At 43.6% G+C, this 20,908-nt stretch overlaps 1 protein-coding gene across 4 annotated transcripts in view; it reads right to left on the bottom strand.

Annotated features, from left to right (window-relative positions):
- The window catches only part of Esrrg (estrogen related receptor gamma), a 608,081-nt gene that overhangs the window by 555,921 nt on the left and 31,252 nt on the right, over positions 1 to 20,908 (bottom strand). The window contains exon 1 of one of the 4 annotated variants that reach the window (XM_041635227.1): positions 4,651 to 5,693. The exons of 1 other annotated variant lie outside the window; for it this stretch is intronic. The gene's annotated coding sequence lies outside the window, so the exon portion shown is untranslated. Of the gene's footprint in view, positions 1 to 4,650; positions 5,694 to 20,908 lie in introns of those variants that run through there. 2 more of the 4 variants (XM_041635229.1, XM_041635231.1) reach the window with 2 other exon arrangements.

Below are 20,908 nucleotides of genomic sequence, written 5' to 3'. Positions count from 1 at the left end.
CTGCTCCCTTCTCAAGACACATACATGTTGAGCGATTATACATGCTATGTCCCTAAAAAGGGGTTTTACATTGGTAAGTGGGAAGGGAAGGAGAAAAAAAAAAGAGAAGAGACTAAAAAAGAAAGGAAGGCAAAGAGGCAAGTAAGGAATCTATTTCCATATAACATCTACCTTGTAAAAAGTGATTGCCTTCTTAAGATAGGCAATAAATAATCTTCCTAAGTGCAGGCTATGGGGTGTATAGTTATAAACTATCACTCGCCAGACAAATGTTAGTTATTTTTCTTGTTAGTATTTAACAGATATGGAAATTTGCTTCCCAGTCTACAATTGTGCTAATAAAATAGGCATTTGTGGATATAAATTACCATGCTCATAACATCAGCCTTATTAATTGAATATATCTAAGAGTGAGATCAAATTTAAATGGAAAGCGTATATTTTGAAACATAGTTTACACAACCTCTTAAATATCTATGAAGCTGCAGATATAAACATTTCGCTTTGCTCATATAATATTGGGACTCTGAGCCTGTATTCAAAACAATCAAAAATCGTTGTTAGAAAAGCATATTTTCTAAGGAAATAAAACAATTTCTCTGTTACTTACAATTTACAGAGGAATAAAACAAGTAAATCATCATTTAGCATTCTTTTCATGGTTTGGTCAAGGTTATTTACCTGAGCAGACAAGCCAAAAAAAAAGCAACTCCAAGTTCAATCTCCAATATCCTGGAAATTTCTAAGACTCCATCCCTTCATTTGCGGTAATTGCTATTACTACATAGTATGATGGGCAAAGGGTCTTTCATCATAGGAAACTGAGCAGAGACAGGTAAAAACTGCACGCGATGCTGCAGTACCACCCTCAGGTGTCATTCACTATCAGGTGTGTGTGGTACCCATGTCCGAGGGACGATCAGAGGCCTGGTCTGTACATTCAGGAGTCATCTGAGGTGGAGATTTTGCAACCAGGGTAGCACGCTGAAGGGTATCAAACCTCCAAGAAAAAAAAAGTCCCTGATCTAAGTAGTAAGTGTCCAGAGCTCTGAGGCTTCATCCTTGAACTTTTATCAGACCAGAAACAACTGGAATGCTCACTCAGAGTTTTATAAAGAGATGTTTTCCTAATACACTGAACTTGAGGGATCAGAACCATTAGGTGTGTGTGTGTGTGTGTGTGTGTGTGTGTGTGTGTGTGTCAACAACCTATGTCAAACGTCTGGGAGATCTCTTACAATTATCCCTTCAAAGAAGACCCTTGGAATTTCTAAATCTTGGACCACTGATTCCAAACTCTATACAATGATGAGCTGGACAGAAGTAAATGAAAGCTGACCATTTGGCGAAATATCCTTGGGCCGGGGAAGTAATTTAGTGGTAGAGTTCTTGCCTGGTATACAGGATCTCTGCCCCAGTACCACCAAAAGGCAAGGGGCAGTGGTGGTTGGTGGTGGTGGTGGTGTGGGGGGGTGCTTTCTTAAATTCTCCTACAGTACCCTACCCCTAACTTTGGTCTGAAAGCCTGTGAACACATGGCTAATTCCTTCCTCTGAGTCTAAAGGCCCAGTTACTCTAGAGGACTGGCCATGGTAACCTAAAACCTGAATTGTGAGGCCCTGCTACTTCACAACTGTAAGCAGTGATAAGGAAGTCCTAAGAGACAATGTCTCTTTTGCACAGAAAACCCCAGTAAGTTATTTTTTTTTTTACTTTAGGAAGATAATCTTAAATGATTTTTTAAAAGAATCACAATATTGTGATTCTTAGTAATCATTATCTCAAAATGACAGATGCTATTGTTCCTGGAAAAACTTTCAGTTGCTTTTCTCCTATCCGTGCTTCGATGGAAAGATTTGTCAAGCCCCCTGGAGAAAACAGAAGGTCTGCATTTAAATAGAGATATAGCCCATGCAGGTACCTGAGAGGCGGATACTGTCAGGGCCCCTTAGCGCGGCTAACTCGGATTGTATTAGGCCCATTTCAATGCTGTAGCTATCCTGTTTCATGGCGCTCGGGCTATTTCCATTACAGTCCCTTCTTCCCCTGCACATTCTTCCATGTGTGCCGTCCCGAGAAGTTAAAATTAAACCTTGTTCCAAAGCAAAGCCCTCACACTAACAACAAGCAATTACCACCGTACATATCATTCCTGATGTGTACAAAAAAGACCACAGAAGATAGCAGGGCCAGAAATGTTAAATAATTGAAGAGTATAATGACTTAATAGAGTAGTAAGCTTGGTTTACACTGCAGCCAATTTAAGCCATAAAAATACTGTGTAAAAATTTTATCTTGTGGTTGACCATTACATAGTCCATCTATAATTCAAAAGTGCCTACCTCTTCAGTGTTCTTCTTCATCAATGTGGCTTTCCCTCAAAAGCTTTCTATCCCGACAGTTTTCCAACAATTTCCAAACAAACACCACTTTTCTGCTTTGTTTCATAAAATCCTCTCACCAGGATGACCCGCTCTGCCAGGTCTCATTGAGACTGATGTCACCCGTCAACAACCTCCAAAGACAACTTCGACCTCCTCAAATATGAGTCCGCTCGCAATGAACAGAGTGACGTACACAAGACATCAAAGTCAATAAGTAAGTAAATAAAGCTCTTTGCTTGCCACCTCTGTAAACAAAAGAAGACTCTTCTAAATCATTCTCTTTCCTTGGCAGATGAACCCAGGGATACGTCTGTTAGGAAGTGTCAAGGGACCCACACAAAAGTTTCCTTTGAGGGTTCCACTAAGGTACCTAGTAGAGAAGCAGGAGAAACAAGCCATGCAGGAAGATCAGTCCCAAACATAAGCCCAGTACCCCTGGCAGGCTCTTGCCAAAATTCTCACTACAGCTGAGAACAAGATCCCGGAAAGAAGGATATTCAGACACAGTTTTCCGTAGCATGCTCCTGAGAGCTTTTCTGTGGTCTGCAAGGTTTAGTCAGTTAGCCCTTATCTTGCTGGGCTGCCACACTCACGCTGAGTCAAATTTGGAACTCGAAATGAAAGATGAAAGACCTTGAAGATCACTTAATATTGAAATACTGTTGTGGTAATAAGTGGGGCTCAGTTGGAGACAGAACATGGCACTCTCTGGTAACCTTTTAATTTCTGGAAAAAATGGCACAGAATAAAGTGAGCTGCGCGCGCGCACACACACACACATACCTTATTGATGGATCTAGTCTATTCTGTTAAGCAAAGACTATCAGAAGGTTTCAGTACATATCATACAAAAAGGCTTAACTGATTCTGATTTACTAAAGGGAAGGAGACATCCTCATCACCACAGTCAACGGACAGTTTAATGTGCAATGCGGTGCCATTCACAACAGATACACATTGAATCTGATGGAATGCAGGCTTAAAGAGTTAGGAGAATTGCTTTAGGACAAAATGACGAAGGCACAGAGAGCAGGCAAATCAATGTTTGAAAGATCCTGGAGGCCTGCTTCCCCACAGCCTGCCGGCTTCCTCAAAGCAAGGGAGCTTCCCTTTCAAGGTCATGCCACCTCCACGCGCTCCAGCACCGGCTCTTCCAAGCCTCTGCCATCCCCCAGCTCAGAGCTGAGAGGCCTTCAAACTTCCCTCTCCTGTCTCAGAGGCAGAACTGTTTCTCAGGTTGGTTAACTCGGTTAACACCAAATCTACTGGACAGGAAACAAAACAAAAACAAACAAACAAACAAACAAAGCCAGGCTGAAGTCACTGTGCGGTCCTTTCTGGAAATCTTTTCTCAGACACTTCTGACCCGCCCCCCCCAACTTGGGTGTTTCTGAACTTGGGTGTTTTCCAAACACCCTCTGGTATTTGGTCTTTGAGCACTGTGGGAAACAAATGAGTTTCTCTTCAAAACTAGTCGAACCCATTCAGCTACTCTGAAACATACTTCAGGGGCTGAGGGTCTTCACATTGCTGGGCAGGGTTGTTTGAAAGTGGCAGGAGGTCATAGGCCCATTTGGTAACTCAGAATCAGTTCAACAAAGCAACACAGTTAATAAACACATAGAGTCATCCCTCATCGCCTAGGCTTGCAAGAGGTTTAGAGGTGGGGCGGGGGTGGGGGAGTGGGGCGGGGGATGGGGTTCCAGGCAGTTCCAGAATGGCTTGTTAAGATTCTGGATGGAGGGGGAGTTGTATCTAGGAGAAAGTTCCCTGCTGAAAGGGAAGAGGAGAGTGGGGGAGCCTTGGGTCTCCTTTCACCCAAGGAGGGGTGGGGAGGGGTGGGGGCGAACTGGGCTCTACTGCTCTGAGAGAATCAAAAGGTGGCAAGGAACGACAAGCAGTCTGAAATACTTAGTCCAGTGACCTCCAGACAACTTCGGTGACTTCCTCCCTGGGGAAGGTGAAAGCGTTGGAGAGCCTGGGGAGGAGGGAAAAGCCAGAGGACAGGAGGGACACGAAGCACCAGAACAGCAGCACTGCCGGAGGGCAACACCCTCCAACTCCTGGCACCTTGTTCACCCACAGCTACCCCTGCGCCATGTCCCCTTGGCCCTATCCCCTCCCAGTCCCTGCGCCCTAACTCTGCCTTAGGTCTTTGCCACTTTACCAAGCCCTGAAAGTCTGGAACCAAGAAGGGGGGATGGGAGGGGTGTTGAAAGAAGGAACCTAACAGCAATTCAGATTTATCCGTGTCTCCAGCACACACCTGACAGTTGTGCAGTCTGGGCCAGGCAAGTCGACCAGAGGCGGGCACTACTTATGCGTGTGTTATTGAGAGAGGGTGTCCTTTTTATTTTTCTTTCTTTTCTTTTTTTTTCTTTTTTTCTTTTTCTTTCTTTTTTTTTTTCCTTCAGGAGACTCTAGGCAAGTGAAGGGGGAAGGGGTAGCAAAACGGATTCCAAGCCGGACCGCAAACAGAGATGCAAATGTCTGTCTCCAGACGCTGCTGGTTAAGGATGGGGCAGTTACCTTTGGCAGGGTCAGAACTGCAGCAGGTTAATCGGGTGAGTCCTCAGGGATTTTTTTTTTTTAATTTTTTTTTTCAAAGCAGCCGTGGCAGCCCCGGTTGCTTTGGCTTAGGAAAGTCTACAAACCCCCCATGCAGGGACATCGCACATCTCACACACGCCTCCTTGAGCTGGGCTCCCGCGACCTCGGCGGGGCTAGGGGGTGGCGGGCGGCCGGCGGGCGGCCAGGGCCCGGCCCCAGGCTGTGTCCCCGCGCGCGGCGGCCCTGCGTGGGCCCCGGGGTCCGCGTCCCGAGCGGCGCAGCACTCACCCAGCCGGGCGGCGAGGGGCCGAGCTGCGCCCGCGGCTAGCCGGAGCGCCCAGGCGCCTCCCTTCGCTCTTGGTAGCGTCGGTCCGCACTCCCTGTGACCCAGGACGTCATGATGCCTTCCCTGTTTTCTTAATGATAACTTGGCAGAAGAGGAGACAGGCTGCCAGGTTCTCCTCGGGTGGTTGCGTGGTATGTGCACGTTTCTCTTTGCATGCGTTTGGCTCCCTCTTTTAAAAAAAAATAAAATAAATATATCTCTCTATTTTTTTTTTGAAAAAAAAATTTCCCCGGCACTGTCAGGATTTGATGGCATTACTGCGTTTGCATAATCGACGCCTCTGGGTGTGTATAGATGTATGTATGTGCGTGTGATTTCTTTTTTTCCCTTTAAATCCTGCTGCTCCTGCCTCCGTCTCCGCCGCAGCCGCTGCAAAAGCAAGCATGCGTTCCTCTTTTGTCTTTCATTTTACCTTCAGGGTGACATTCAGTGCCAACTGCTCCCTTTTGACCGTCGCCAATCCCCGCCTGGGCAAAATAAATTTGAAAAAAAAAACACGGAGTGGGGGAGGGGATGGAGGAACCCCTTCAGTCCCAATGCTGGGGTGCTGGATTCCGGATTCCAGATCTACGTGACCCACCTCCCAACCTTAAAAATAAACATTTTCCCCTCTACCCACCCGGCCCAGGCAGAGATTCGGCATCCACCCAGGGCCCCACTCGTGTTCGCGATTCACGCTGGCTGACTTGCATACCCGGTGCGTAGGCCTCACACAATTGGAGCTATTTTTCTTTAAATCCTTTTTTTTTCTTTTAATGGGGAGGGGGTAGGGAAGAAAGAGAAGTCCCAGACTGAGTGGGGGTTCTATGGAGAAGGAAGAAAAACGTGCGGGGGGGGGGGGGCGGTATACTGGCATCTAAGTCACCACCAGGGGAGTTTGGAAGGACATAAAGGGTGACAGCATTTATTTCACTTATTCTAAATAGCAGTAAAACTTTTCTATATAGACAAAGATGTGACAGCTGACTATCCAATGCCTAGGTCATTTTATTAATGATGTTCCCCAGAATCAGAAGGAGGGGGAGGGGGCTCCAGGGTAACCTTAATACTTCTGTCTGCAAACAGGAAGTTGTACTTTAGCTGGTGTGGTCACAGGACTACATAGCACAGACAACTCAGTTTTGTCAGGCTTCCTTTGCTGTCTGCTCCCTGTCTGGCATCCCTGCATTCTGTCAGGTCATCACAATATTGTATATATTTGCACCTGTGTGTGAACCGGAGCTGTGCAGCACCAGGTCCAATAAACATTTTGTCCATCTTTACCATTACGTGTCCATTTGTATAACAGACTGAGGAATTTCCCCTAAGCCTGACCATGACCTTGCTCTCGAGAATGTGCACATTGCTGAGATCCCTCACTGTCCCCAACAGATTCCAAATTCCTAAAATATGACAGTAGAAGCCAAGGTTGGGGGTGGGGAGACCCACAGAGGAGAATGTAAAATCTGAGAAGTGGAAAGGCCTGGAAGGGAACTCTCAACTCGCCCGAGATCATCCTGGGTGGCTGTCCATTTGAACGGTCTGTCTAGCTGCTGCCGGCTAACTGTCATGAGAGCACCGTGACACTTGTTGCCTCCTTTCCCTTTAGAGTCACAACCCAAGAACTGCTAGCAAACCCCATGGGGAAGACACTGTAATTATGCAAAAGCCAGACAATCAGAATTGGAGGAGAGCCTGGCTGAAGTAGACTAAGAGGGTCAGAGGACTATTGACGAATGGCAGGATCCCAAGACTTGAGCGGAGCCTCTCCACGGTTGACAATCGGCCCAGATGCTCTGGCTCTGTTTACAGTCTCTTTGGACTGCCAGGAGATGAGCTGATCCATCCCCTTGGTGCTGAGAGGTGACCAGAGCCATTGATTCAAGAGATCTAGAGCCTATTCAGCATCCCTGTCTACAGATGTTATTGGTAACTTTCCAGTAAATAGCCAAAACACACTGGTTAACTGGTTCACAGACAGTGTCCAGTTCTCCGGGGGTTTTCCTCACTATTATTTTTAATAGTTTTGTTTTTTTGTTTGCTTTTTGTTTCACTTATTGTCCTCAGAACCAGACTTTTGATGACCTACCTCCAGGATATCAAAAGAATAATTTAAAAAGAAAAAAAAAACTTGACTAACTTTAATCTCCGGAAATACATTATATTTTCTTTCCAGGCAAATGCTATCCTTGCTTCATCGACCCACACATAAGTGCAGGGGTCAAGAGGTCCCTTTCCTTGGCAGTCAAGGCTCAAGTTCTCCAGAGGCCTGAATAGATGATTGTCTGTTTGCTTGCTCTTTGGGGACGAAGGGGCGGGGGTCTTATGTAGCTCTGATTGGCCTCAACCACCCAGCAAGCCTCCTGTCTCAGCCTCCTAAGTGCTGGGATTACAGGCATGCACTGCCATGCTCAGCCCGCATAGGAACTTTCCCAGTCAAGACCCTCCAACTCTTCCGAGAAGGCCTCTTCGCTGGTTGTCTGAGTTCAGACTCAGACTATTTCCAAGGTTTTATTTTCTGTCTTCTTCTTAAATGTAATAGTTAATAGAGTTGGAGCATGCTCAGTTTAACTTCCCAGCCAAACCAGGAGGGAATGAAAAGAGCTGACTAAGCAGCATGGGATACAAAGAAAGCAAGGCTGTAAACTTGACTTTGTTAAAAACATGGGAATCAAATTCAATCTCCAACACAGTAGGAGGGGAAAATGGGGATTTGCCCCACCTTGTACAAGAATATCCAAGCATGGAGAAGGAGGTTACACAGCTAGGATTCAAATTCAAGGATGCTGAGTTCTCACTATCAACCTATTGTCAACGGTTGGCATCATACCCAGACTGGTCCCCCCATGGACCAATCAGGTTGGTAATTCACTGCCATCTCACAGGTTCAGGGAACTCCCCCATTACTCTTTCCCTAGCATGCCAGGCCTTCCTTCTGCCTCTTTAAAATCGGTTCATTATTCTAGTTCTACCCACTGGTCAAGGCCAAGTTCCAACCCTACTGCATCCACAATGCTGCTGTTTATGACTATTCTGCTCATCCACCATTCCACAGTGTTCACTGCCGCATAGAGCATCGCTGTTTGCTGTTTGGGGTTGTTCTTAATTCTTCTCCACCTTCCAATTATTTTCTAACAGAATTATACTGCTCCCTGCACCCCCACCTTTTCCGGTTTATCTAGCATGATGCCAATTATAACAGTGGCTTTCCTCTATGCCTCTGGTGCATCAATCCACACAAAGATGCCCTCTGGAGCATAAGAATGGCACTTTTCAATCTGAAAATACGCCAGCTGGTCTCTGTGTACCTTACACTATCGTCAGAAAACAAGTCACCATGACATGGCTGTATACACCCTGTTGGAATCCTAGCACCCAGCAGGGAGGCTGAGGCAGGAGGAGCTAGGTTTCCCAGGAAGGGCAGAGGAAAGGGAAAAAAATGAGGTCAGATGGGTGGCCAGATTATTTGCTTTGAGGATGATATTATGATGAGGTAGAATTTGGCATCAGGGCTGACAATGGTGAGCAGACATATAAAGAAAGCCGATGGAAATGGGATCATGCAGGAGTTGTGGTTGCTAGTTTTGCACTTCCCAAGTGTGTTTTGGGATTAAAAAATGCAACACTTAGGGTCTAGTGGTTACCAGATACACTAGCAACTCTGGATCAGCTACTGGAGGACAGCTTGTGTGGCCTCAGGCAAAGGCTTTGGTTCCCCAGTTGTACAAAGTAGAGTTCAACTAACTCCAAGGCCTCTCTAGCTCCAGGAGTCTGAAACAGAATGTGAGGCGGAAGAGAAAGCAAGGACAAGCTTGGGCATCCCACCGTTTCTTCAGGGTTTGAAGTCTGATGTAAACATAGATGCTCAAGAGCCCAGGCTGAGTAAGGCAAGTTCAAGTTCCTACCTCTCGTTCTTTAGTATAATTCAGAGTCCTTTGGAAAAACAGAATTCATAGACAAAAGTATGTTCAAGCTTGCACTCTCAGGCTGGGCTGTAGCTTCGTGGTACGGTACTTGCCTAGAATACATAAATTCCTGGCGTCAAATACCCAGAAAGAGGTAAAAACATCACTTGTACAAGTGTCCTTTTTATACAAGATGAGATTATCAGTAACCATGCATACTGGTCATCTAGTACAAGCACCAGAGTGTCACTAGTCATCATTCATGCTTACACACAATTTATTTTCCTTCTAACACGAGCTAATTTGATATGAATGGATCCAATCATTGTCTTCAACTCATAAGCAATAAGCAGCTTGAATGAAATCATGATATGCTTTGAAAGTCAGAGACTGACAATAAAGAGACATGGAGACAAGGACCTGAAGGAAAGGAACCTTGTGTATTTCCTGCCTGTAGCCACTCTCAGTGCACCTGTGTGCTCCTTGTTACCCTTCTGAGTTGAATGCTTATACTTGGTGTGTGTGTGTGAGTGCACGCATGTGTGTGTGGTGTGTGTAGCACAATATTTGGACTTTGGGTTTCATGGAATTTTTTGGAAATAGGGTCTCGTGTAATCCACAATGCCAACGCCAGTCCCCAACTCACCTTGTAGCTGGGGATGACCTTGAACTTCTGGTCTACCTTCCTCACTTCCCAAGTGCTGAGACTCCAGCACTAGACCTAGTTCACCAGGTTTTCGTCAGGATAATAAAACAACAGAAATGAAAAGCATGCTACAGACACAAAAGGATTGTCTGTCAGACGTAGATTTTACACCTGAGTCATGCTTCTAGAAAGTTTTCCAGTTATTAAAACATGTGGCGGCAAGAACTCAGGGCCCCTGGTCGAGAATCCAGGTTGACTTTCATAACAGAGAGTCATGATAGGACCTCACAGAGTCCTACAACCAGTAAAAAGCGGGCTCCAGAGTGCTGAGTGATCAACTCCCCCACCCACTCAGGTCACTTTCAAAACTGTGATATAAACTCAAGGAAAACGGGTACCTGGTCACACACATCTCAACTCGAATCAAATTCATCAGAATGTTTATTTTATTAAAACAGACAGGTATACTATGGCTGATACATGAAAATATTCAAATAAACTCATATAAGGCAAAGGTCCTTATTGAGGTTTCACCACTTCAAGGATACATAGGGGAGATGTTCTTTGGTTTTTGTTGTTGTTTTCGTTTGTTTTGGTTTTGGTTTTTTGAGCTAAATTGTGAGTAAAGGAAAGAAGGGAATGGTAGGGGAAGGAAGAGAGAGGTAATGTTTCCAATATCGAAAATTCATAATTTTCTTCACATCCCAGATGTGTTCCTGTTTTTTTTTTAAGGTTAAAGTCACTGGAATAAAAAATAGCTTGTTTTAAAATGGAGATTAAAGAGAATGGCTATTCATTTAAAGCAAATGCCATGCCTACCGCAACACGGTAGCGTGTAATAACTACTAGTATTCAAAATGATAGCCCTGAGACACAATAAAAGCCTCCATCATCAAAGGAATCTATTTTCAAGGTATTTTACTTAACTGATAGAGGAAGAAGTATCAGCCTGCTGGAAAGAGTTGAACATCGAATGAAAATAGGGCTAATGCTCTCAGCTGACTAAGCATGGCTGCTAAGCAAGGCAGAATGGGGCGAGGAATCTTCTTGTTTGTTTATGTTTGTTTCTTCAGGAAGGAGAGGTGTCTTGCAGGTGTTGAGGTGGCAAAGAATGGGGACAGAATAGAATCCTGGAGGGAGGAGCAAAGGAGGACACTTGACAGAGACCTGGAGTCATGCGATTTCAATGTCCTGTATCGGACAACTAAATTAAGGGTAGGCTATTGATGATGTGCAAATTAAGATTAAGAAAATAATTCAGTTCGAGATATTTTGAGTTTACAATCCTTTAGGACAGCCTGATTCCACTGGCCATAGGAAGGATGTGGAAGATATCTGTGGCTGGAGAAGTCTGAGGTCCACCAGTAAATTAGTGGTCAAAGTTGTTAATAAAGGTAAGGGTGAAGGTATAAACAAAAGTAATTTCAGAGTCTGAAATAAAATGGCATTTATTTGATCAAGTTCTAATTACGTAAAATACATAACGCCCTGGCAAAATGTTGGTGACTTCTGAATCTGTAACATACAGTGCAGAATAGCAGTCTCCAGGTACCCTGAATTTCGGGTTACACCTGGGCTTTCCCACAATCCTCCATTTCAAGGCTCAGCTTTCCATATGCACTAGCACACTGACTGCCTGGGTGCACAAGAAGGGGGGCAGAGCGTACCCTGGCAGCCTGGTTCAACTGGAAAAAATGCTCGCGACGTCACCTGATGCCACTGGCTCCCGACTATGTCCTCATTGGATGTGGCTCTGCCAGCTGCTGAACCAGCAGGGGAAACTCAGGGTCATGGAAAGATCACTAAACTTAGAGTCAGAACTCGGGAGGGTATGGCTCACCATGGCCTGCGGCTGCTCTTATACTCCCTGGGCAAACCACTCAGCCTTCAATACCTGGCTGGCCCCTGAGACAGCCCCCTGCTGCCAGTCTCAGGCCAGTTCCCCAGAGCAATGCTGTGGCGGTCACAGGTCATCATCCTAAGGAAGTCCTGAGTGGAGCCAACCACACATGATCGAAGTCACCTCTTTTATGAGCCTTTCCCTGCTCCCCACTGTGGGAACACTGTGTCTTCACCATAGCCACACACTTCTGAGATTAACTCTGCCTGTGCATGAACTACTGGTATTCTGTCATCAGCTCGTATAATTGATGCTTTAGTTATCTTCCGATTCATGGCATGTGCAGAGCACAGCAGTGGCCCCGTAAGTGCTGACTGTCAGGGAGGAGTCTCAACCTACATAGGCACAAATCTATGAGAATGTTTTTGATACGCCAGAACATAGGAAGAGCTGGGCCAGCCACAGGTACATGAAACAAGTGCTCAGAAGAGCCGCTCTATAATAAAAGGTATACAGTTCCTATACACTACCTTACATATTCAGCCATTTTTAGGGAATAAAGTCCTTTATTTCCTACCCAGGCTTAAGGTTAAAACACAAAAATCATCCCTCTCTCCTGCCCCTGAAATGCTAAGAGTGACTTTATCTGACACCAAGGCATAAACAATGCATTTAAGATTTTTCCAGAAAGCCATGAGAAAGAAAACCAGGGGGTATCTAGATTCAAGGTCCTCACCTTTGCACAGCTGCTACTGTGTGGTGGGAAAGATCCAGAAAGCATGCCAAACATCATATTCCTGCGAAATTTTCTGAATCTTCCTGTAGCCACATGCCCTACCATCAGGGCGGAAATCACAATCTGGAGGCTTGGTGGGGAAGGGGTAGAAGATACAGCACATGTCATGGCTGGTGTTTGGTTAAGGTGGGCAGCTCCTGGAAGCAGTCACCTTCCTGACAACCTTTCCAGAAGACAAGGCAATCGAGCGCACCAATTTTAATCTACATTTAAGCTTTTCACTTGACTAATGTTATATTTGTATCTTAAGTGTCCCCCAAAGCCCATAGTTTTAAGACTTGGTCCTTAGCCTATGGTGCCACTGGGAAGTGGTAGAACCAGGGGCAGATTGGGTCTAGTGGGAGAAAGTTAGAATATCGGAAGGAAGTTAGAACAGTGGGGGCAAGGAATGAGGGGGTATGGGAGTAGAGGGATGGGGATGCCCTAGAAGGAGATCTAAGAACCCTGCCCTTCTGTTTGTTCACTTTCCAGCTGCCATAAAGTGTGTGGCTTTGCTCCATAACATACTCACACACCCTGTGCTGTCCAGCTACAGTTTCCAAAAGGGCAGGCCAATCTGCCATAGTCTACAGCTTCAGAAACAATCCTCTTCATTCTGCACACTTCACCGCAGGAACTAGCATCCATTGTGGTTCCCAAACTCAGCCTTCCAACTAAATCGCTTGCTCTGTTTATCTCTCAGCCCTCGTCAGAGAATTTCTGTTTGCAGTTAACAGCGGTTAACACAGAGACTCACAACTGACCACAGTGCAGAGAATCAGACGTTGCAAAAGATTCAGCCCTACATGGAACATACATCATACAACTCTCCTTCCCAAGGCTCTGTGGGAGAGGGAGTAGAAACAGTGTAAGACACAGGGGTGATGGGAGACAAGAAAACAGCGTCTCCTGAATATAGGACAGCTGCATATGTAAGCTCATAGTGGAGGCCTCAGCACACACAAGTCTTGTGTAAACCTAAGCAGGACCAAAGCCCAGCATGGAGAGGGGAGCTGAACATGAAATCCCATCCCTGGCTGTGGAGCTAGCTACTGGCAGCCATTAGCTCCTGGGAGATGGAGGGCCCGTTTTATCTTAAGAGTGTAGTCTCTGGTAAGCTGACCACACTCAATAGGAAAATCACCACACTGAGGAATATCTGGACAGCACACATTGGCCTTCATGGGTTTTAAATGAAAAAAGACATCAAGTTGGGTAGGTTGGGAAGTGGGTGTGGGTCTGAGAGGATTTGGGGAAGAGGTGAACATGATGGATCAACACTCACATGAAACTCCCAGAGAACTAGTAAAAGCTAATTAAATAATGCTTCTCCAGTCACACCCTGCAGCAGTTGGGTCAGAACACCCAAAGGAAGACTGAAGGAGTCACACTTGCTCATGAAAACCCTCCATGTATGGGGTCAGGGAAACAGTGGAGTGGGTGTGAGGACCTGGGTATGCCTGAAAAATCTGTGTGAAAGATGGACAGAGTATGTTGTCTACAATTCCAGAGCTCCTACAGGAGACAGCAGGCAGAGGCTGTGTAGAACCCTAGGGAGCTCATGTGTACACAGGGTAGAGTGTAAGGACCAACCTAAGGCTTTCCTCTAGCTTCTACATGTGCTCTGTGGTCTGTATGCACCTACACACACACACACACACACACACACACACACACACACACACACACTCCAAGTCACTCTAGCACACAGCAAAGTTTGGGTTCCACTACCTATTACAGATAAATGGAGCCTCAGTTGGCCAAGCTAGTTGACTGACATGTAACGTTAATAAGTATCAATAATTAGATACTGACCAAAAACAGACCAGTTTAGAGATTCCAAATCCCTATTCATTCACCATAAAACCTTTTCTAAAAAGTTCTTTGTAAATGAACCCAAGATAGCATTTGGGTGGAAGTTCTATCCCAAGCCCCCTCCCCTGGGAGTTGCCTCAGTCCAGACTCCGAGAAAGCCTTCCAAATGGTCGCCTCTCCCCAGAGATGCTCAAGACCACTCCCACAGGGTATTTAAACTGCCCCCCTGAGAACAAATGTGGTTTTCTGGTCTTTCTTCTCCATCTCTTCTCTGGGGCCTGGAAGGCCACCCAGGAGCATTGGTATCCATTAAACCTGGGCTTTTTCTAATTCCGTTAGATTTGGTCTGATTTGAACTATTGCATTGGTGGACAGGTTTATCAGGATGCAAAAAACTTTTAAGATAGGATAATAATAATGGATTAATTTATTTCAGATATCAGAAAAGCAAGTGTTCAATAGGCACATGAAATGATGATTTTTTTTAATGCCTCCTCATTCACAAAATGTTTTAATATGCTATTTTATTGAATCTTTGCAACAAACCTGTGTACGGTTGGTATGTTATGTCCACTTTTTAAAAGATAAAATAAAAAATAATGGTAGTTCCCCCTATTTGGGGGCAAAGTGAGGCTGGGACCTCTGAAAACTATGCTTCTTTCCCGGACCATTCATGCTTCTTCAGAAGCCCTACTGATTGCTGCCAGCAAGACGCCATCTGCATTGAAACCTAGTGCAGAACAATGGTCTAATTGATCTATCAGTAGTGTCCAGCATATAGCCCAGGCACCTACAGGGTGGATGACAAAATGAATGTGCCCAATACAAATAATAAGTTGACTTAAAACATTATGAGATGGGGGGTGTGATTTTGATTTGTAACTTAATCATGAGAGTCTTGAACAGGAGCTTTGTACACAATGACAACACATTGAGTTGCAATGTCAAAAGTTCCCACCTACCCACAACACGTTAGGAAAGGAAGGAAGGAAGAGGGTAGGGAGAAAGAAGGACTTTTCAATGTTTTTTTTTTAATTAAGCAGATTGAAAGTTATTTAATATGCTAACAAGCCTTGTGAATGTCTGAAATCTATTCCTGCCGGGCGGTGGTGGCGCATGCCTTTAATCCCAGCACTTGGGAGGCAGAGGCGGGTGGATCTCTGTGAGTTTAACTTATTTTCACAACCTAAGGATGACAACATGATGCACAACTAACTGAAAAACAAGAAAACTGAGATGATATGACCATTGGCACTGAAGAAAAATTGCTACACTGGGCATGACCTTCTTTCTAATTGTCTGTAATTATTAGCAGATAGAAAGTAGAAAGATGAAGTTTCCGATCATGGATGTGAGAGCCAACAATCCTAAAGGTAGCCATGTACAGATTCCCAATGGATGCTCAGAGGGAACTACTTTCTACCCTCTTAGACCACAGCACGGTTCAAAAAAGTCAGCAGGTTCCCTGATATAAATAATGTTAAGTATCTACTGGATTCACATTTTCCATAGGTGTTGGCAGAGATTGCTCATTCATTCCTGGCAGCTCAGACTCAAATAATTACACAGAAACTGTGTTAATTACAGCACTGTTTGGCCTTCTAGCTCAGACGTTTTATTCACTAACTCTTACATCTTAAATTAATCCATTACTATCTCTATGAGGCTGTGGCCTATCAGTAAGGTTCCTTTAGCAGCTACATGGCATCTATTTGACTCTGCCTACCCTCTTTCTCTCTATATTTGTTTGGATTTCAGGTCTGATTTTACTGTGATAAGCCATTGGCTCAAACAGCTTTATTCATCAAACAATAAAAGCAACACATGTACAGAAGGCCATCTCACATCATCTGTTCTTTTCTGTCTAAATAAAAAGTAAGGTTTTAACTTTAATGAAGTAAAATTACATATAACAAAACAGGTTCAAGCAAGAATTACAGTTATAATATTTAGTTTACTTGTATCTGGCAAAAATAAACAAAATATATTATCATCTATCTTTGTGAATCTAAAGTTTCATACCTAATTTACCCTTTATCATAACTAAGGAAAACTGTAACTATCTATCTTCTACTCTCCAAAGATCCCAGAAGGATAAGCAAGAAGTGCATTATAAGCAACTTCCAAAAATTCAGAATTGACAGGGACATCTTTCTGCCTGGACAATTACCCAATGTTCTTATGTAACAGGGCATCCATCTTCAGCCTACAGGCTCATAGTATCCAGCAGACATTTCCATGAAGCAGGAAATTTGATGATCTGTTTTGCTTATATTGGCAGTTTTTCAGTCACTTTCTTCTGTGTCCTGCAGAATGTCTGACAGTTTCTTCTGTGAAACAGAAATTCTGAAAAACCATACCATCTTTTGCAAAGTTCAGCAGTCACTTTTCTATGGGTCCTGCATGCCCAGTTTATATAGCATACCATAAAGCAGTCCAAGCAAGAGCAGTTTCTTGCCCAAATGACTAGTCTTGTCACATTGAAGGCAAATTCCATAATGAGTTTCTTCAATGCCTATCAACTTCTCTGAAGTAATTGGTGCTGCCAGAAGCAGACATGTCTCACTGTCAAGAAAAGTCTAAATTCTTAAAACCTTTTAATTGCCATATTCTGTAGGTTTTTGAAAGATTTGAAGAATACCTATCCATCTGAAATATATCTCTCTACATGAGAAAACCTAATTAACATGACTACAGGGTTTGATTATTACAAATGACTTTTAATCTGTATTTTTATCTATACATTACATTTTAAAATGAGCTGCACAAACACAATATCTTAAATAAGAGCCGAAATACACATACACAGTGTAGCAAATCGACCTTAAATTTGTATCAAGAGACCAATATCCATACCAATGTAAAGTATTCATTTCTATATCATATCCCCCTTTAACGAAAATAAACATTTATAAACAACCATTTTGGTAATTTGGGCATAGTTTTTTTCTCCAAACTGCTTCCTGCTGCTTGTTGGGCAAAGTATTTTTAGGGTTCACAGAGAACTTTTGGGGGACTTTGTTCCATTAAACAACATTAGTTTGGAAGGAATGCACAGGGTCACATTCCTCTGTAGAAACAAAAGCAAACATAATCTTGGACGCAAATATTAAATCAAGATATCTTTAATATATATATTGGCTTAGCTTAGCAGCCTGTACAATAAAATGTCTCTCTGTACTTAGCTCATTCATAATCAAAAACTTCAAATAAAACACAATAACATATATAATCCAGAGTCTCTGTGTATATACTATCTTTATGTGGCTTATTTGTCTTTACTCCTTTAATATATGACCATCTGTCTTCTTTTATATTACCTTTATTGTCTCTTTTAAGACTTTTTTTTTCTATATCGTTTTCCTCTTTCCCAAGCCTATACACACTTTTTAAATACACTGTGTCTCTTCAGAGGTCTTTTATTGTCTGAAATTGTCTTTATTGTGTATCTGTAATCATTTTCTGACCACGAGTGCTTTTTTTCTAAAATGCTAAGCAGGCGTGGCAAGGACCAACTCTGCAGCCCTGCCTGTTTGCTCCTCCCAGTCCAACATGGTGTAGACATGTTCACTGCTTCTGAGAGTCATTTTCACCGCCCCAGCTCTAGGGACAAAGCATGTCTATGTCGCCATTAAGCAACTAGTACCACTGTGCTCACGAACCCTATTTAAATGCTCCATAGCAAGACTTCCAGAAGAAGCCATGTCTCTGTTCACTGCCAACAAACAGATCCTATGTGAAAATAATGGGACTACCAAAAGGCTGTGCTTTACTCTGTTCTTTTGTGTCTAGAATTCCTTCCCAAACTCAGTTTTATGTGGATGTAGTTACCCCACATTGGCACGCCATGTTGAAGGCTGAGACTATTCATTCATTCCCAACTGCTCATACCCAAAAATCACACAGAACCTATATTAATTCTAACACTGTTTGGCCTATTAGCTCAGGCTTCTTATTAATTAACTCTAACATCTTAAATTAACCCAATTCTATCTTTATGAGACTATGGCCTACCAGTAGGGTTCCAGGGGGCATTTGTCTACTTCAGTAGCTACATGGCATCTCTTTGACACCACCTACTCTCTCCATCTCTGTTCATATTTCCCACCTAGCTTTACTCTACTAAGCCATTGGCCCAAACAGCTTTATTCATCAGCCAACAAATACAACACTTGTAGAGAAGGACTTTCCACATCACATAGGTAAAATTGTTTTCTGAAAAGGGCTTGATAGACTGCACAGATGTCTACTTGAAACACCGCTGTCATGTGAGGCTTCCCCACCATTTATATGTATTCCAGGATAAAATCCCAATGCCCCACTGTCTATGTGGAGCTTCGCTGAAGATAGGTCAAAGTGCAGAGAACAACATAAGCATAGCAGGGATGAGAATGGCCCATGGAGCTCAGAAAATGACCCAATTGACTGATGCCACCCTAAACACAGAAAGCAACAATAAAGCAGAGAATACGGCAACACGTTTCTCCTCCACACTGCCCTCCTCTTCTGCAAAAACCAGGTTTAGGAAGAAAGCCCTTTCAGGGATAAAAATGGTATTTATTAAATACTCCAGCAACTACAGATTCAAACTAGCATTTCCCTTCAAAACAGTCACTTGGGGAGGCAATGTAATTACCTCAGCGATGCTGTGATTGCTCTAGACATTTTGGGAATTCCTCTTTTAAAACCACCTTCATAGCTGCTTTAGGACTCATATGGAAAACCAGTATCATTTTTTATATGGCTTTAATTTATGTAACAAAACTACTGTGGTTCAGCCTACAGCAAATTTGGTTGGCTCTAATTGTAGGTCAAAAACTGACTTCCAGTCAAATGTTCTTCCACATTAAGGACACAGAGGGCCAGAACAACCCTGATGGACACACAGTAGGGTCTGGGCCCTGAAGGACACACAGGAGGGTTGAGGCTGGAACTGAAAGTCTGTGTTTGAATGGTTCTTCTGGTTTTCACTTCAAACTGTGGCCTAGAACATCTTGTTACTAGGGTAGGATTTAAGGGGTGTCAACTACAGCAAGGTTTGGACCCCTACCATTTATTCACTCACAAATTATCTCCCGAGTTCTCATTATTGGCTCAACGAGTAAGAGCCTGTTGGTAATGAGAGAGTAAAAAACAAAACGAAAACATAAACAAAAAAATGGGTGGTTCAAACCAAAAGCATACCCACATTTTCTCTCTTCTGTGTGGTCTGGGCCAGGAGAGTGGTTTCCACCGATTCCTTGGAGGCTAAAGAGTAATGAATGTCATCTCCAGAAAAAAAAAAACTGAATTAAAACCCTGGGTTGTTGCTTAATTAAGTGACTTGGAACAAATACACCACAGATTCTGTGCCTCAGTTTCTCCCACCAGTGAAATGTGTCTAGTAAGGGTACTGACCCCCTTTCTGGTCTCTGTACTAAGAGGATGAATAGTGCAAACCACAGTGCTTATTTATTTGAAGAAATAATAGCAACAATTTATTGAGACCGGCCTTGCTTTCTCCATTTCCAAAATTCTGGGACTGCAGGTGTATAGGACCACACCTGACTGTTTTTATCACAAGTTCTAGACCCGAAACTCCAACATCTTCCCTTAACAATAGTGCATAGAAGCCCGTCAACTTTTCATATTGACCAGGTAAAGAATTGAAATACCTTCCTGGATAAACTTCTCAAACTACACTAGCTCCGCAGCTCTTATTTAAAGGCATCAATAATCAAAAAGTCATCAAACCCCAAAACTAATTTATTTTGTATTCTCATTCCAGCTATATTGTACATCCTGGACCACCACATATGCATGCACTCGCACACATACACACACTTCATTTCATATAAAATCATGTTAAACCTACCTTTACAACAGTTTCCATGCTCTGTGTATGTATGTGTGTGTGTCTGTGTGTGTGTGTGTGTGTGAGAGAGAGAGAGAGAGAGAGAGAGAGAGAGAGAGAGAGAGGAGGGAGAAGAGAGAAGAGTCAACACTGAGCACTCCTACATGCCAGACCAAAGCACTAAATACACATTGCTTCATAAAAATGTCTCAACTACTTTGTGCATGTGACTGTTCAGCCCCATTGTGATTTCCACTTTAAAAATATAAAAACCAAGCCACCAAAATTTGACCCAACTTTGCAGGGCTTAGGCACCAAGCCATCTGGGTACTAAGGGTCAGTACTGCAGCTGCCCCCATCCTAGAGCTGTGGTCTCTACCTTACAACTCTGATGCTATCCTGTTTTTAAATAAGAATAATTAATAGATGGGCCACACCCAGCACCCAGAGGAGGGTGAGGTAGGAGGACTGCAAGGCTGAGGCCAGCCTGAGCTATGTAGTATTACTTTTGTCTCAAGAAGAAGAAAAAAACAATAACCATTAATGATAAATCCAGATCAAATGATTATTATTGCTGTTATTATATGTGCTGGGTTTGCAATACAGTGTACTCTAACCATAACCCTATGATGCCAAAATCCACTTGAATGGGTGAACAAATTCAACTCCAAGAAGGTGAACTGTCACTTTCCCAGTTCAGGCTCTTATGGGGAACTACCTAGGCCAACGAAGTCACCACCAAATATTCCCTGCACCAGCCAGTCTTGTGATGACCACGCGTCTGTTTCCTGCTGGGGAAACCCTTTGTTTCTGTAATAAGTCACCGTGTGCAATC

This window comes from Microtus oregoni, unplaced genomic scaffold, assembly GCF_018167655.1.
Source record: "Microtus oregoni isolate MIOR12 unplaced genomic scaffold, Mior012 000047F_ref0000412, whole genome shotgun sequence".
Taxonomy (NCBI): Eukaryota; Metazoa; Chordata; class Mammalia; order Rodentia; family Cricetidae; genus Microtus; species Microtus oregoni.
This window is presented reverse-complemented; position numbering and strand designations above follow the sequence as displayed.